The following is a 19,664-nucleotide window of genomic DNA, read 5'->3' on the forward strand; positions in this document are numbered from 1 at the left end:
CACAATCATAGTAGGGGACTTTAACACCCCACTGATGCTATGAGACTAGATGCTATGAGACTAGATATAAATCACAGGAAAAAAATTTTTTGTATGTAAAAAAATACAGACACATGGATGCTAAACAATACACTACTTAATAACCAAGAGATCACTGAAGAAATCAAAGAGAAAATCAAAAAATACCTAGAAACAAACGACAATGAAAACACGATGACCACAACCTATGGGATGCAGCAAAAGCAGCTCTAAAAGGGAAGTTTATAGCAATATAATCCTACCTCAAGAAATAAGAAACATCTCAAATAAACAACCTAACCTTACACCTAAAGCAATCAGAGAACGAAGAGAAAAAAAACCCTGAAAGTTAGCAGAAGGAAAGAAATCATAAAATCAGATCAGAAATAAATGAAAAAGAAATGAAGGAAACAATAGCAAAGATCAATAAAACTAAAAGCTGGTTCTTCGAGAAGATAAACAAAACTGATAAACCATTAGCCAGACTCAAAAATGAAAAAGGAGAAGTAATAACTGACACTGCAGAAATAGAAAGGATCATGAGAGATTACTACAAGCTACTATATGCCAATAAAATGGACAAAGTGGAAGAAATGGACAAATTCTTAGAAAAGCAAAACCTGCTGAGACTGAACCAGGAAGAAATAGAAAATATAAACAGACCAATCACAAGCACTGAAATTGAGACTGTGATTTAAAATCTTCCAACAAACAAAAGCCCAGGACCAGATGGCTTCACAGGCAAATTCTATCAAACATTCAGAGAAGAGCTAACACCTATCCTTCTCAAACGCTTCCAAAATATAGCAGAGGGAGGAATACTCCCAAACTCATTCTATGAGACCACCATCTCCCTGATACCAAAACCAGACAAAGATGCCACAAATAAAGAAAACTACAGGACAATATCACTGATGAACATAGACGCAAATATCCTCAGCAAAATACTAGCAAACAGAATCCAAGAGCACATTAAAAGGATCATACACCATGATCAAGTGGGGTTTATCCCAGGAATGCAAGGATTCTTCACGATATGCAAATCAATGTGATACACCATATTAACAAATTGAAGGAGAAAAACCATATGATCATCTCAATAGATGCAGAAGAAGCTTCGGACAAAATTCAACACCCATTTATGATAAAAAACCCTCCAGAAAGTAGGCATAGAGGGAACTTATCTCAACATAATAAAGGGCATATATGACAAACCCACAGCCAGCATCGTTCTCAATGGTGAAAAACTGAAACCATTTCCATTAAGATCAGGAACAAGACAAGGTGGCCCACTCTCACCACTATTATTCAACAGAGTTTTGGAAGTTTTAGCCACAGCAATTAGAGAAGGAAAAGAAATAAAAGAATCCAAATCGGAAAAGAAGTAAAGCTGTCACTGTTTGCAGATGACATGATACTATACATAGAGAATCCTAAAGATTCTACCAGAAAACTACTAGAACTAATCAATGAATTTGGTAAAGTAGCAGGATACAAAATTAATGCTCAGAAATCTCTTGCATTCCTATACACTAATGATGAAAAATCTGAAAGAGAAATTAAGGAAACACTCCCATTTACCACTGCAACAAAAAGAATAAAATACCTAGGAATAAACCTACCTAAGGAGACAAAAGACCTATATGCAGAAAACTATAAGACACTGATGAAAGAAATTAAAGATGACACAAACAGATGGTGATATACCATGTTCTTGGATTGGAAGTATCAACATTGTGAAAATGACTATACTATCCAAAGCAATCTACAGATTCAATGCAATCCCTATCAAACTACCAATGGCATTTTTCACAGAACTAGAACAAAAAATTTCACAATTTGTATGGAAACACAAAAGACCCCGAATAGCCAAAGAATCTTGAGAAAGAAAAACGGAGCTAGAGGAATCAGGCTCTCAGACTTCAGACTATACTACAATGCTACAGTAATCAAGACAGTATGGTACTGGCACAAAACAAATATAGATCAATGGAACAGGATAGAAGGACCAGAGATAAACCCACACACATATGGTCACCTTATTTTTGATAAAGGAGGCAAGAATATACAATGGAGAAAAGACAGCCTCTTCAATAAGTGGTCCTGGGAAAACTGGACAGCTACATGTAAAAGAATGAAATTAGAACACTCCCTAACACCATACACAAAAGTAAACTCAAAATGGATTAAAAACCTAAATGTAAGGCCAGGCACTAGAAAACTCTTAGAGGAAAACATAGGCAGAACACTCTATGACATAAATCACAGCAAGATCGTTTTTGACCCACCTCCTAGAGAAATGGAAATAAAAGGAAAAATAAACAAATGGGACCTAATGAAACTTAAGGAAACCATAAACAAGATGAAAAGACAACCCTCAGAATGGGAGAAAATATTTGCAAATGAAGCAACTGACAAAGGATTAATCTCCAAAATTTACAAGCAGCTCATGCAGCTCAATAACAAAAAAACAAACAACCCAATCCAAAAATGGGCAGAAGACCTAAATAGACATTTCTCCAAAGAAGATGTACAGATTGCCAACAAACACATGAAAGGATGCTCAACATCCCTAATCATTAGAGAAATGCAAATCAAAACTACCATGAGGTATCACCTCACAACAGTCAGAATGGCCATCATCAAAAAATCTACAAACAGTAAATGCTGGAGAGGGTGTGGAGAAAAGGGAACCCTCTTGCACTGTTGGTGGGAATGTAAATTGATACAGCCACTATGGAGAACAGTATGGAGGGTCCTTGAAAAACTAAAAATAGAACTACCATACGACCCAGCAATCCCACTACTGGGCATATACCCTGAGAAAACCGTAATTCCAAAAGAGTCATGTACCACAATGTTCATTGCAGCTCTATTTACAATAGCCAGGGCATGGAAGCAACCTAAGTGTCCATCGCCAGATGAATGCATAAAGAAGATGTGGCATATATATACAATGGAATATTACTCAGCCATAAACAGAAACGAAATTGAGTTACTTTAAGTGAGGTGGATGGACCTAGAGTCTGTCATACAGAGTGAAGTAAGTCAGACAGAGAACAACAAATACCATATGCTAACATATATATATGGAATAAAAAAAAAAAAAGGTTATGAAGAACCTAGGGGCAGGACAGCAATAAAGACGCAGACATAGAGAATGGACTTGAGGACATGGGAGGGGGAAGGTTAAGCTGGGACGAAGTGAGAGAGTGGCATGGACTTATATATACTACCAAATGTAAAACAGATAGCTATTGGGAAGCAGCTGCATAGCACAGGGAGATCAGCTCGGTGCTTTGTGACCACCTAGAGGGGTGGGATATGCAGGGTGGGAAGGAGACACAAGAGGGAGGAGATATGGGGATATATGTATATGTATAGCTGATTCACTTTGTTATAAAGCAGAAACTAACACACCATTGTAAAGCACTTATACTCCAATAAAGATGTTAAAAAAAATTGTGTCCCACATGATCATTTTTCTGTACATGCTTTTATTCTCTAAATAACTGATTTAGCTATCCTGGAAACTTATTCTCTAAATACTTGTATTTAGCTATCCTGACCTATTATTTGCCAAGTTCTACTGACACCAGCCATCTTCCATCAATACATTCAAAATTATACAAGGTCGATATTAGTCTTATGATCTTCCCACCTCCCGTGTGTCAAATTTAATTGTCCTTTATAGGTCACTAGGGCCTCTTGTCCTTTTATATAAGCACACCTGTGTGCAGAGAAGCACAGCTCTGTTGCTTCTTTGGGAATTGGTAATGTCCAATTTAGTGATTGCTTGGTGTGAGTATGTGTTTCACAGTAAAAGATAGTTTTATTCTAATTGATACTTCAAACAACAATGTCATGATAATCAAGCTCGAAAAATATACATAGAGTTTATTATGTGGTTTTAGAAGAAAGCAAACAAATGGCAAATCAATTCTAACACTAGAAAAATCAACAGTTTAGAATGATGCATGTTCAAATATCTCCTCATTAATGTATCCTTTATTTGTTCAAGAGTATCTTTTGGATACTCAACAACATTCATAGTTTGTTGAGTAACTTTTATTATTTTATTGAATGGATAAGACATGTTTAATAAGTCACTCTTTCTAGAATATTTTAACACTTTTAAAAGTCATTCATTTCCTGGGCAGGGTTTGTGCGCACTTTATGTTCCCAGAATGCATGGGACACAAACCCTGCCTCCAGATATTAAATGAAATGACAAGAAATCCTAAAAAATAACTTGAATAAAAGTTAAAATGAAAAACACTTCTCTGGCCATCCTTTTCTTGTTTGTTTGTTTTCCTCAGTAGCCAATGCATTGCAGTCCAAGTCCACTGACCCATCCTGATTCCAGCTTCCACAAACCTAAACATGTCACCGAGGAGACAATTTCTCTCAACCTACATTCCAAATTCTGACACAGTTCGTAAGAGCTATCCTGTAATATCCAAAAGAAATTTTAGTGGTTCTCATTTATTATTTTAGAGGAACAATCAGTGAGTGAAATCACTCAGCTTTCCGATCGATGCCATTGCTGACTGATGACGGGGGACTTTTCGTGTTATTGGTCAACAGTATTATTTCATGTCCTGGCTCAGTGTCCTCCACCACTTTCCTCATCAGCCACTGCAACCCTGACCTCTCCTCCTCAAGGTGGCTCCATGTCTTATTCTCAGCCAATGGTTTTCCCTTGTCTTAGGGCCACTCCAAATCCATCCCCACTGCTAATAATGAACTATTTCAGAGAAAAAAATTAAAGCTATAATAAAGGAAACTCCTAAAATCCCCCCCCCCCACACACAGAGGCTTTGGTATTTCCATTTACTCTTAACTCTTTGCTTAGACAAGAACTTAATCAAATGAAGACCCTTAAACAGATAGTTATAGTTCGAGACCAAGATGATGGACTGTTAGATTATGTTTAAGGTCCAGTTAAATGAATATCTGAACATAAGATTAGGTCTAAAGATTAAAATAAAGTTGCCCCCGCCCCCCACTTCTTATTGTTGTGAGTAGAATAACTATCCACCTGGTTTCCCCAATCAGAGGCTGGGAGATATAGATTCTTACATTTTCCTCAATTGTCCTATTCCAATCAACTATCACATCCTGTAAGTTTATCTCATTTCTAAATATTTCTTTTCTCCAGCCATGCTGCTGCTTGAGTTTAGACACATACCTTATGACCACATGATAATTTCTTCCCTAATCCCCTCCATCAGTTGATACTCTACACTGCTTCCAAAGGGGTCCTTTTGACCCATAAACGCAATTGTCCTCAAAAACTTTCAGCAACTCCCTAGAACTATCTATCTATATCTATATCTATCTATATATATATATCTATATATCTATATCTATATCTATCTATCTATATATATATGTATCTCCAGAATGGCAAACGAGATCATTCACACTTTGACCCTGTAATTTCTTTCTTTTTTGGTCTTAATGTTCTCTCTGCATAGACAGGCTGTTCCTTATCTATTCAGAAGGTTTTTAACTCAAACTCAAAGCCTCCATTCAAGTCTACCATCTTCTTTAGACCTAAGATCCAAGTTGAATACTATATTCACTGTGTTCCCTTGGACCCTTTCATCTTACTCCATTACATCATATGTTCTATTGGGCTTTCCTGTCTGTCTCTTAAACTAGACTGTATGTACTTTGAGGTTAGGGTCACCACCCAGTATGAGTCTGTCTAAAATATGATTTCTATAAATTCTTGTGAAATATAAAATGAAGGAAGGAATGAATAAATGTCCTGATAACTTTGATTTCTTCTGTATTAGGATTTTTACTTCTCCCTTTACAACTTCCCAATGGCTAAAGGTTGATTCTTAAGCCTCTACCTAGAGATTAAGTTCATTCTATCTGTTGTTAGACCTCTGCAGGGTTAACTACCCGTCTCTCTAGATCTCTGCTTACTGACTTCCTTTAGACTCTTCCCAACTCCAGAGAAGCTAATTTAACAGACAACCTGTCTAACAGGTGCCATACTTTCCTGTATTCACTTCTCAGAATAGACTTCCTTCTAATTTGTTTCACTCACCCAGCCCCAAATAACTACCCTATGTCTATCAGATCTGAGCCACTTTCTGACCACCCTTTCTCACTACTTATATTACTTGTGGCCACCACGTTAACTGATATTTTTATTCTATTGCTTTATAATTCTTTTGAATGGAAAATAGTCCAAATAAATAGCACTATTTGGCACAATCCTCCCTAACTGCTCCCTTCCTGATTCAGTGTAAAGACAGTGAACGCTCCAATTTCTTCACGGCATCCCCCTCCTCAAAATGTGTAGATTCTTTCTTGACTCCAAATACTTGCTTGGCCAGTTCTTGTGCTTTCTGCGATATTTTCTGGAATGACAGCCTGGGGAACAAGATAGAAAGTTTTTTCAAACTATTCTCTTGGAAAAATGCCAAAAAGGTCTAGGGCAATAGTCCATTAACATAATATAGTGCTGTGCTATCTAGGCAATAGTATCAATGCTGTACAGAGATGGTAACTGGGTATGAGGGTAGATAAACACACTGGAACAAAAGTCAAAGTTACATTTAGGAATAGAACTTTTAAATATACATTCATATTATTATTTTTGCTCCTAAAAGCAACACGTGGAATTAATCACTTGAATTATCATGACTAAGAGGAGAATAATCATAAAGAGAGAGTAAGATGTTTCTTAGATGAGTCTCCTTTAACACCTTTTAGGAAGTTAAGAAAAAGTATGTCATAGTTGCAATGTAATAGAGGACATGTGGATTGGTAAATGCTAAATAATCAGGATTAAAAATCTGACACACAAAATAGGCTGCTTCGACTGCTTAATTAATGACTACAGATATCATATGTGGCCAACTATTGGAAGCATTAACACATGACATGAGATCCACTCAGATGAAACAAAATCTCTTGTCCTTATTTCTGATGGTAACAGAAGCTGAAGGGATTTGTTATGCCTGTGTGGATTCAGTATTTTTTAAAAGAATAAATAATTTAAAGAAATATTCTGGGAATGCCGAATTTCAGCTAACTTTATATATATATATATATACACACACACAGATATATAGATATGTACAAACAGATGTAATTTTTAAAAATTAAAAATTTCCAACATTATTCTTATGCCTGGTATTTGATCTGGTAATGAGTAAAGACTTCCTTTTTAATTTTCTTTTCCTCCCTCCCTTCCTTCCTTCCCTTCCTTCCCTTTCTCTCTTTCTCTTTCTCCCTCCCTATCCCTCTCTCTCTCTCTCTTTCTCTCTCTCTCTCTCCATGAACTTTCATGTAATGAAGTTCCTGATAAGTCTTGTGTGTCTTATATCTTCGGTAGGGATTTCCCCAAAGACAACCTAATTCCAACACTTTTCTTTGTGTGGAAATAAATCTTATCCCATGGTAGGAGCAACTGAAAAATAATTCTGAAGAGTAGTCTTTATAGGAAATGCATTACTTTTTCTGTATCTGCTGCCATTACCCTGCTAAATTCTGGCATCACTCTGTTTAACTCTGTTAAAACTTAGACTTAGTTTGATTGTTTTATCTACTCATTCATGACATGAAATCATCCCATCCGTAGAAAATAGGGTATTTCAACGATTAGGTTCATATAGATCTTTTTCCCGGAAAGATCAACCACTAAATTAGCACTGTATTTTGGTAAGCTTATTTAAGATACCTGCCCATTTTTACAAATGTCGAGAAACAAAATGAAAATTTGTATCCTAATATTTTTTTAAAAGACTTATATAAGCAGATTAGTGTTAACTTTCTATCCAAAAAGCCTGATTTGAAAGTATTTTGTGTTTTCTCAAAGTGCTTGCGTGTGTTGTGGCATAGTGAATTTCTGAGATCCCCTTTAAAAGACCAACGTGAAGAAGAATGAAGCATTGAAAAGTGAGTTTTCAAATTAGAAAAAAACCCCTGGATTATAAATTAATGTCTTTTTCAGAGTCTGACCTCTGTTCTGGATTTCTACCACAGATATTGTTAGGTGTTGTGACTCAAGGTAAATGTTTGTCTCTTTCATAAGCTTTTTTGGCAAACATCCAGCATCTGCTTCCATATTAATACAGAGAAGGAAGTCTGTGCATGTGTTGGGGGGGGGGGTATTTGTTTCATGTAGCTCCAATGAGAACCTTAGGTAAAGATCATAAAATTTTGAAATGATCCTGTTTGACAAACGTCCAATACGATACATATGTTAAGGAAAAGTAAAGTTTGATTTAATATATTAAAAAAAAATATGGACAGTAGTGTCAAATCTAAGTCTTCCCAAGCATTAATTTTGTTTAAACATTGCAAAAAATTGTTTTTGATGTCAATAAATAAGAAAAACAAAACTTTGATGTTGTGGGTGGATATCTCTATCCATCTTTCTTTGTTTAAGTTTAAATATTACTACAATAAAAATGTTCGTTTGCCAAAGGGGACTATTGTGGTAGGTACACAAAGACATTTGTCATTGGTGAGAAAGAAGCAAGAAAGCATGGAATTGACTTTGTGAATGAAAAGGGACAAACTTCTTTTTTTCTGTGTAAGTGTTCCAATGACAAATTTTAAATGAGGATTACTTTTTAGGAGGGTTTGGGAATCTTTGCTCCCATGCTTTGTCTCCTTAAACTATATTTAACTATATTTATATTTACTTCAAACAAATGGCATTTGTTTATTTGTTTATTATACTATATAAACTATATTTATATTTAAACTATATTAAACTATATTTCACAACGACATATTTTAAAACCTAGAATTACAGTGAGATTTTATTCTGTTTACTTATTTTTGTTTTGAATTCTCTATTTCCACACATTCATTAGACCTATGTTAAGACAGATCAAACATGATAAGCCTTATTAATACTCTTCATTATTAATTAAATAGTAATGAAATTAGATATGTAAATAAGAAATACAAAATCAATTTTCCTTTAATACATTTATTTAACATCTTTACTGGAGTATAATTGCTTTACAATGGTGTGTTAGTTTCTGCTTTATAACTAAGTGAATCAGTTTTACATATACATATATCCCCATATCTCCTCCCTCTTGTGTCTCCCTCCCACCCTCCCTATCCCACTCCTCTAGGTGGTCAAAAAGCACCGAGCTGATTTCCCTATGCTATGCAGCTGCTTCCCACTAGCTATTTCACATTTGGTAGTGTATATATGTCCATACCACTCTCTCACATCGTCCCAGTTTATCCTTCCCCAAACCCATGTCCTCAAGTCCATTCTCTACATCTGTGTCTTTATTCCTGTCCTGCCCCTAGGTTCTTCAGAACCTTTTTTTTTAAAATTCCATATATATGTGTTAGAATATGGTATTTGTTTTTCTCTTTCTGACTTACTTCACTCTGTATGACAGACTCTAAGTCCATCCACCTCATTACAAATAACTCAATTTCGTTTCTTTTCATGGCAGAGTAATATTCCATTGTATGTATGTGCCACATCTTCTTTATCCATTCATTTGTTGATGGACATTTAGGTTGCTTCCATGTCATGGCTATTGTAAATAGAGCTGCAATGAACATTGTGGTACATGACTCTTTTGGAATTACGGTTTTCTCAGGGTATATGCCCAGTAGTGGGATTGCTGGGTCATATGGTAGTTCTATTTTTAGTTTTTTAACGAACCTCCATACTGTTCTCCATAGTGGCTGTATCAATTTACATTCCCACCAACAGTGCAAGAGGGTTCCCTTTTCTCCACACCCTCTCCAGCATTTACTGTTTGTAGATTTTTTGATGATGGCCATTCTGACTGCTGTGAGGTGATACCTCACTGCAGATTTGATTTGCATTTCTCTAATGATTAGTGATGTTGAGCATCCTTTCATGTGTTTGTTGGCAATCTGTATATCTTCTTTGGAGAAATGTCTGTTTAGGTTTTCTGCCCATTTTTGGATTGGGTTGTTTGTTTTTTTGATGTTGAGCTGCATGAGCTGCTTGTAAATTTTGGAGATTAATCCTTTGTCAGTTGCTTCATTTGCAAATATTTTCTCCCATTCTGAGGGTTGTCTTTTCATCTTGTTTATGGTTTCCTTAAGTTTCGTTAGGTCCCATTTGTTTATTTTTCCTTTTATTTCCATTTCTCTAGGAGGTGGGTCAAAAACGATCTTGCTGTGATTTATGTCATAGAGTGTTCTGCCTATGTTTTCCTCTAAGAGTTTTCTAGTGCCTGGCCTTACATTTAGGTTCTTAATCCATTTTGAGTTTATTTTTGTGTATGGCGTTAGGGAGTGTTCTAATTTCATTCTTTTACATGTAGCTGTCCAGTTTTCCCAGGACCACTTATTGAAGAGGCTGTCTTTTCTCCATTGTATATTCTTGCCTCCTTTATCAAAAATAAGGTGACCATATGTGTGTGGGTTTATCTCTGGTCCTTCTATCCTGTTCCATTGATCTATATTTGTTTTGTGCCAGTACCATACTGTCTTGATTACTGTAGCATTGTAGTATAGTCTGAAGTCTGAGAGCCTGATTCCTCTAGCTCCGTTTTTCTTTCTCAAGATTCTTTGGCTATTCGGGGTCTTTTGTGTTTCCATACAAATTGTGAAATTTTTTGTTCTAGTTCTGTGAAAAATGCCATTGGTAGTTTGATAGGGATTGCATTGAATCTGTAGATTGCTTTGGATAGTATAGTCATTTTCACAATGTTGATACTTCCAATCCAAGAACATGGTATATCACCATCTGTTTGTGTCATCTTTAATTTCTTTCATCAGTGTCTTATAGTTTTCTGCATATAGGTCTTTTGTCTCCTTAGGTAGGTTTATTCCTAGGTATTTTATTCTTTTTGTTGCAGTGGTAAATGGGAGTGTTTCCTTAATTTCTCTTTCAGATTTTTCATCATTAGTGTATAGGAATGCAAGAGATTTCTGAGCATTAATTTTGTATCCTGCTACTTTACCAAATTCATTGATTAGTTCTAGTAGTTTTCTGGTAGAATCTTTAGGATTCTCTATGTATAGTATCATGTCATCTGCAAACAGTGACAGCTTTACTTCTTTTCCGATTTGGATTCTTTTCTTTTCCTTCTCTAATTGCTGTGGCTAAAACTTCCAAAACTCTGTTGAATAATAGTGGTGAGAGTGGGCCACCTTGTCTTGTTCCTGATCTTAATGGAAATGGTTTCAGTTTTTCACCGTTGAGAACGATGCTGGCTGTGGGTTTGTCATATATGCCCTTTATTATGTTGAGATAAGTTCCCTCTATGCCTACTTTCTGGAGGGTTTTTTATCATAAATGGGTGTTGAATTTTGTCTGAAGCTTCTTCTGCATCTATTGAGATGATCATATGGTTTTTCTCCTTCAATTTGTTAATATGGTGTATCACATTGATTTGCATATCGTGAAGAATCCTTGCATTCCTGGGATAAACCCCACTTGATCATGGTGTATGATCCTTTTAATGTGCTCTTGGATTCTGTTTGCTAGTATTTTGCTGAGGATATTTGCGTCTATGTTCATCAGTGATATTGTCCTGTAGTTTTCTTTATTTGTGATATCTCTGTCTGGTTTTGGTATCAGGGTGATGGTGGTCTCGTAGAATGAGTTTGGGAGTGTTTCTCCCTCTGCCATATTTTGGAAGAGTTTGAGAAGGATAGGTGTTAGCTCTTCTCTAAATGTTTGATAAAATTTGCCTGTGAAGCCATCTGGTCCTGGGCTTTTGTTTGTTGGAAGATTTTAAATCACAGTCTCAATTTCAGTGCTTGTGATTGGTCTGTTTATATTTTTTATTTCTTCCTGGTTCAGTCTCAGCAGGTTTTGCTTTTCTAAGAATTTGTCCATTTCTTCCAGATTGTCCATTTTATTGGCATATAGTTGCTTGTAGTAATGTCTCATGATCCTTTCTATTTCTGCAGTGTCAGTTTTTACTTCTTCTTTTTCATTTCTAATTCTACTGAGTCCTCTCTCTTTTTTTCTTGATGAGTCTGGCTAATGGTCTATCAATTTTGTTTATCTTCTCAAAGAACCAGCTTTTAGTTTTATTGATCTTTGCTATTGTTTCCTTCATTTCTTTTTCTTTTGTTTCTTTTTTAAAATAATTAATTAATTAATATTTGGCTGTGTTGGGTCTTTGTGGCTGCGTGCGGGCTGTCTCTAGTTGCAGCGAGGGGTGGGCTTCTCATTGTGGTGGCTTCTCTTGTTGTGGAGCACAGGCTCTAGGCACGCGGGCTTCAGTAGTTGTGGGACATGGGCTCAATAGTTGTGGTTTGTGGGCTCTAGAGTGCAGGCTCAGTAGTTGTGGCGCACCGGCTTAGTTGCTCTGTGGCATGTGGGATTTTCCTGGACTAGGGCTCGAACCTGTGTTCTGTGCACTGGCAGGTGGATTCTTAACCACTGCCCCACAGTGAAGTCCCTCTTTTCCATTTGTTTGTGATGTGATCTTTATGATTTCTTTCCTTCTGCTAACTTTGGGGGTTTTTTTTCTCTTCGTTCTCTAATTACTTTAGGGGTTATGTTAGGTTGTTTATTTGAGATGTTTCTTGTTTCTTGAGGTAGGATTGTATTGCTATAAACATCCCTCTTAGAACTGCTTTTGCTGCATTCCATAGGTTTTGGGTCATCGTGTTTTCATTGTCATTTGTTTCTAGGTATTTTTTCATTTCCTCTTTGATCTCCTGGTTATTAAGTAGTGTATTGTTTAGCCTCCATGTGTCTGTATTTTTTACAGATTTTTTTCCTGTAATTGATATCTAGTCTCATAGTGTTGTGGTCAGAAAAGATACTTGATACAATTTCAATTTTCTTAAATTTACCAAGGCTTGATTTGTGACCCAAGATATGATCTATCCTGGAGAATGTTCCATGAGCACTTGAGAAGAAATTTTATTCTGTTGTCTTTGGATGGAATGTCCTATAAATATCAATTAAGTCCATCTTGTTTAATGTATCATTTAAAGCTTGTGTTTCCTTATTTACTTTCATTTTGGATGATCTGTCCATTGGTGAAAGTGGGGTGTTAAAGTCCCCTACTATTATTGTGTTACTTTTGACTTCCCCTTTCATGGCTGATAGCATTTGCGCCTTATGTATTGATGTGCTCCTATGCTGGGTGCATAAATATTTACAATTGTTATATCTTCTTATTGGATTGATCCCTTGATCATTATGTAGTGTCCTTATTTGTCTCTTGTAATAGTCTCTACTTTAAAGTCTAGTTTGTCTGATGTGAGAATTGCTACTCCAGCTTTCTTTTGATTTCCAGTTGCATGGAATATCTTTTTCCATCCCCTCACTTTCAGTCTGTATGTGTCCCTAGGTCTGAAGTGGGTCTCTTGTAGACAGCATATATATGGGTCTTGTTTTTGCATCCATTCAGCCAGTCTATGTCTTTTGGTTGGAGCATTTAATCCATTTACATTTAAGGTAGTTATTGATATGTATGTTCCTATTACCATTTTCTTAATTGTTTTGGGTTTGTTATTGTAGGTCTTTTCCTTCTCTTGTGTTTCCTGCCTAGAGAAGTGCCTTTAGCATTTGTTGTAATGCTGGCTTGGTGGTACTGAATTCTCTTAGCTTTTGCTTGCCTGTAAAGGTTTTAATTTCTCCATCGAATCTGAATGAGATCCTTGCTGGGTAGAGTCATCTTTGTTGTAGGTTTTTCCCTTTCATCACTTTAAATATGTCCTGCCATTCCCTTCTGCCTTGCAGAGTTTTTGCTGAAAGATCAGCTCTTAACCGTATGGGGATTCCGTTGTATGTTATTTGTAGTTTTTCCCTTACTGCTTTTAAAATTTTTTCTTTGTATTTAATTTTTGATTGTTTGATTAATATGAGGACACAATTATTTTTGAAAGATATTGGTGAGTTGAGGCGAGGCTTCTCCAGGAAATCCTGGGGAGTTAATGGACCCATTCTGCTGGATCCTAATTCCAGTGGAAACAAATATTCAGCAAAAGGAAGGTAAAAGAAAGGACTGTGTGGTGATCAAGAGTTCTTTTCAATTTTTAACCAGGGATGTTGTACTCAGAACTGCAGGAAAAACCTGATTTTCCAGGGTTGCATTGTTTAAAAGGCTATTAACAATCTTTTTTTTTTTTTTTTTTTAAAGTACAATGTGATAGTCTTAAAAAAAATTCTTTTCTGGACTTTTCTGGTGTACTTTATGCAGCTGACAACAGCATGATTCTCACTATCCTTAGATTCTGTAATACTGTGTGTGTGCATGTGTGTGCCTGTGCTCTATGTGTGTTTCTTGTGCCAAATCCGTTTGTGTCACTGCTATACATTTGCCCTCCAGAGACAAACTTGTTGAATCATCAGTGTATGCTGTTGTCTTTCATTTGTTATGCCCTCATACTTTCACACGCTCAGATGCATTATTGCTGTCTTTGCCCCACTGAAACTGTTCTCATAATTGTGACTCTTAAATTTATATCTGTAGTACAACCTTCTCTTCTGAAGTTCAAACTCATATGTATAATTGCTTACTTATCTAAATAATGTAGTATAATAATAATGGTCAGGTGAGATAAATGAAATTCTTGAAAACAAGGATTTTGGAATCAGACTACACAGACTTGAATTCCAGCTTCACTACTTCTTAGCATGTGGCATTAGAGTGCTTTATTTAACATTACTCAGTGTTCTCATTTGTAAAATAGGGGTAGTAATAGAAGCAAAGTTATCGAAAGTATTGTATTGATGTGTTTATTAAAACTGATTAAAACTCCGACTGCTACATCGTGAAGCACATGATAAATATTAGCAATTCTTCTTTTGATATCCATAAGCATTTCCAATTAGTGTGCCCCATACAGGAACTCAAGCCAGAATCTAGAATTTGTTTTTGTATCCTCTAGTCCCCTCTTCCACTATATACAATCCAAGGCTGTGTTTTCAGTTTTATTTCTCTACTTCTTCCTATCACCTAGTCCAAGGACCAGAATCTGTGGCTTGGTCTATTAAAACAGATTCCTAACTGGTTATTCAGCTTCCATACCTGCCCTATTCCAATTACTTCTCCCCACTGCACCAGAGTAATTTTCTTAAAATGTGAACTGGACCATGTTGCTCCCCACACACCTATCCCAGCTCAAAACCTAGAGTGAATTCCCATTAGAGCAAAATTAAAACCCTTAGCCACAGTCTATAAAGTCAGGCATAAGCTGGCCTCTAGCATCTACTCTCCCAAGCTATTTTTGTTCTCCTTTATTTTGCTGTAGCCAGTTGACTCCCAGGAAGGTCCCACCAGCACTGGCAGACCAAAGATTCCAATGGTCCGGAAACACTTTCTCCTACGTACATTCAGGCGGTGGCCTGGGATCTGGAACATCCTTGAGAATGCCTCAGTCAGTGCATTCTCTTATGACTTCTGTTTCCTGAGTGATGTGCCTCCAGGTCTCCTTGGGGTTTTCAAGACTTTTATTAGGATTTTGAATTCTTATAGAAATCAACAAGCATTTGCCATGAATACTTTGGCCTTAAGACTTTAAACTTGTTGTTCTGTGACCTCTTAACCCAAGCCATATGTTTCACGTTTATTTTCACATCAATGGAAATGACAAGCCTGAAGTAAGATAAAGCTTCTTAAATGATCACTTCATTTTTCTAATTTTGCATCGTTTTTAACCTCCTCTCCCTGCTCCAACAAAAATAAAATATAAAAAATGGAACTTTTATTTACTTCCACTAGAAAAGTTTGAACGTCCATTAAATCTCTCTTTAGCACCACAGATATATTTTGCAAATGTACCAGACATTATAGACGACCTTCCCCTTCGTGCTCATATATACTCTCTACTTGCAATATCTTATATATGTAAAGTAGGGGATTCAGTTAATGATTCCTGCCTTGACTGGGTTTATGTTGCTTTTGCTTTTCAGTATTTCCTTTGGGAATAGTAATTTTTGAAATCATATCTTCCACCTTCACATTCCCAGTGAAAAGTAACAGACGTGATGTAACATTCACATCATTAGAGAAAGGGAGAGGATGCAAAAATAAGGGCTCAAGGATATGGATTTGGTTTTTTCAGGCATACTTTTTCCAACCCTCCCTAACTATTCCTGATAGAATGATACTTTTCCAGCAGATCCTTTAGAAGGTTTAAAAATTACCACGTATCTTAAGGGGACAAATTCCATCCACTGTTAGGACTAGTAAGTAGAAAGGCTCTCTGCGTCTGAATGAAGTAATTTTGAATAAAAAGCAACAAACACTTGGAAATAGTTCCAGATACCTTATATCAAAGGCTAACCATGTGACTACAAATAAATATTTCTATCTGATATTTTAGTTGCCTTGACATTGCATATTAGGTGCTTTCCTAGCATCCTGCATCAAAAAATATTATTTCGTGTGGCTGTCTTTTATACTATACTGTGAATTATTTCAGCAATTCAGGCAACACACAACATAACATAGGAAAAATTATGTCTCATTAGAACTTCAGTCCATGTAACACCACAAACAGATATGTGATCCATAAACAGAACATATCCCCCATACCCAAGTCTTGGTTTTTATAAGTTCACGTCTAAATCTAGCTCTGTTTTAATTAGATTAATGGTATTACGCCCAGGAACCTGATGTGTTAATTAAAGTGATTATGGATCAGGACATATGTGTATTAACACTATTTGATAATAAATTGTTAGATTTGCATAGAAAACATGGCATGTGCTTAGAAAATTAGAAACCAATCAATTGGAAAAATTCAAGAAGTCTTAATGCTTTGGTCTGTACCATAGTTTATTTTCCTTCAAAAAGCTCCTTCATTTCATTATTTAATTGAGGAATGAAGCTGTTCGTATAGAAATGTGACCACATTAGTTGTATCTTATTAAGGTAGGATCTGTAGAGGACTATTTTTTACCCCACTACTTGGGTTTAGGGTTGTTTTGTCTTGGACATACATTCCACACATGAATTCCTGGGTCTTTTGAATTGGTCAGCCTGGAAAACTCAATGAAACATTATAAAATTCTGCATATAAAAGTTATTTTTTTCCTGTATTTTCACACTCGTAAACAATAACTCTTCAGAATAGGAAAGAAAAGGGAGTTAAAAGGAATAGTGTTAGAGAAGAAACAGAAGGGCAGAAAGGAGAGAACACGGACTCCCTGAACTGAGAGGAACACAGCGGAAGGTTTGGAGGTGCCATGGACGTCAGCACATCCATTTCTAAACAGCATTTGCCCCCATGACTTGGCTAGGATGACAAGGCAGAAGAGGTAGCCAGAAGAACATGAGAAGATCATAAACTCTCTCCCTGAAGTGACCTTGACTTCAGGAAGAAGAAGTTAACTAAAACTTTTCTCTGAATTAAAAAATGACTGCCCATAGGGGACCACCGTGCTCACAGAGGACAAGCCTCTGTGTAGGAGTAATTTTCTATTATTGAAGAGAATGTTTTCTCTGCTTTTCACTAATTTGTTATTCAAGATCCAGTATCTTGTTGATATGTGGGTTTGAGGTAAGGTTCCTGGAGTCTTGGTCACACAGCAGAATCATATTACCACAAGAGAGATAAGGATCATTCCAAGTCTGTGTGTCAGCTTCTATAGTTCTATCATCTTTTTAACTGTGGAAAGGTTTGTTAGACCCACACGAATAGAGTCGATGAGAAAAAAAATCATAATGTTAGGAATTTGCCAACTCTAAGGATCGCTCAAGTGGAATAAGCAGAAGATTACAGCCTTAATGAAAATTTTCCCTGCAGTTTAATACTTTTTTAACAAAATAACCTGTATGTAGGGAGATATACTGGGGGAAAGGTATTAAAATTTTTCAGTTTCATTTAATTTTCTAATAGAAGAATTAAGATTTTGAATTCAACGTTCATAAAGATCACCTTCTGACTTAAGGCAAATGACTAAAATTCTCATTGTTTTGGGACTTTTATTTCTAAATCAGGCTTTATAAGAACCCACAGTAAAATAACGAACTATGTTAAATTTGCAGCACATGCATAGAAACAGTTTCATAAACCACCGTGTCCAATAGCACAGAGACTGGCAGTCAGAATTCATAATGTAGGCTGCTAATAAACCAGAACTTTTCTTGTCTGATTCATCCGTCCATCACAGTTTAGTTCTCCAAGGCAATAGACCACACAGTGTGTGAAATCTCATTGACAGAAAAGAAGAGTTGGGGGCTGGGCATGGAAAACATAGGCTTTCCTTTGGAATCTCTACTTGACCTTATAATTCAACAGAAAGGGCTTTGAACCAGCATAGTTATAAAGCATATTGCCACTGCCATATGAACACACAGATACAGGGGAGTTTATATGAATGAATGAATTGCTTTATCCTGATTAATATTATTATTTAAAAAGGTATTAGATGAACTTTTAGTAACAATACCAAACTTAGGCAGTGAGAGACAGAAACTACTTCTTTGGGGCTTTAAGCAAGTATTTCATATCTCTGTTGTAGCACTCCTTACAATTTAATATAACTGTTCCATTGTGTGTACTCTCCAACAGACTAGAGCTTCTGCAGGACAGAAACATATTCTTTTTCATTTCCTGTCATCCTGTAAAGTATCTAGTATATAGTAGGTGCTCAATTAGCATTGAATGGATAGGGAGATGAAATAAGAAAAAAAAGAGCAAGGCTACTTAATTGTTTTGTTCTGATTTTTAAATAATGCTATAGTGACATTTAAGGAAAAAAAAATTTACATGTCATTAACTTCCTAGTTTCAGAAGTAGATATATCAAAATACCAGGGAAAAGGCCATTCTCAGAGTAAATTCTGCTTTGTGCATGTCAGAAGGGAAATAACAATTGTCCAGAGAGCCTGCTTTATCAAGATTTCTAAGCTAACTTGTAGGGCAAAGTGGTTGGATATATTTAGATAAGTCTTTGGCAGGCATACCAAACACTGGAGGTCTGACCTGACAATTACTGTTTAATATGATGTGCCAGCCTTGGGCTTGGTATCCTTAAGAACCCCCACTATTTTAGCTATATCACTGGAGGAAGGTCAGAGTTATTGGATCCCAAGTGATATGAATAGTGCTGTGTGCAAAATAATATGGAAAGTATTTATAAAATTGTAGTTTTACCCTCCAAAAGCAGGTAGCTTCAAAGAGTCAGCAGAGGCACAAAGAGCTAATGCTTGACTATTCTGCTGACCTTAAAACAAAATCCAAAGTTTTTAATCTTTGTATTCAAGATGCTTTCAAGTTTCACTCCATTCTAACCTTCTACATGCTATTCACCCATGACTCCTCTCTTTACTAAGACCTAATCCTCAAATCAAATTATTTGCTGTTCCTGTACCTAAATTTCCAAGCATAGGGTATTTTCTGTTTTATCTCTTTGGTACCTAATTCTTTAATATTTCTGCATGGCCACATTCTTCTTATTATCTTTTAAAATGTAAACTAGAAGCCACTTCTTTCTTGCTTACCTCAATATAAGGAATCTTGTTCCCTTCTGAATATACAAAATAGTTCATATGTCCCTCTCTATCAGCATGAACATGGTCTACATTGCACTGTTCCCTTCCTAATCCAAAGTGCATCTTCCTAACCAGGCAGTGACTCTTTGAGGCTGGTAGTAGCTATTTCTAAATCATCCCATTGCCTCTCAAAGCGGGGTGCTTTATCTATGTGGTTGATGTATGGAAATATTATATATACATGTATATA

The sequence above is a fragment of the Balaenoptera borealis genome, assembly GCF_965194805.1.
Source record: "Balaenoptera borealis genome assembly, chromosome: 3".
NCBI lineage: Eukaryota > Metazoa > Chordata > Mammalia > Artiodactyla > Balaenopteridae > Balaenoptera > Balaenoptera borealis.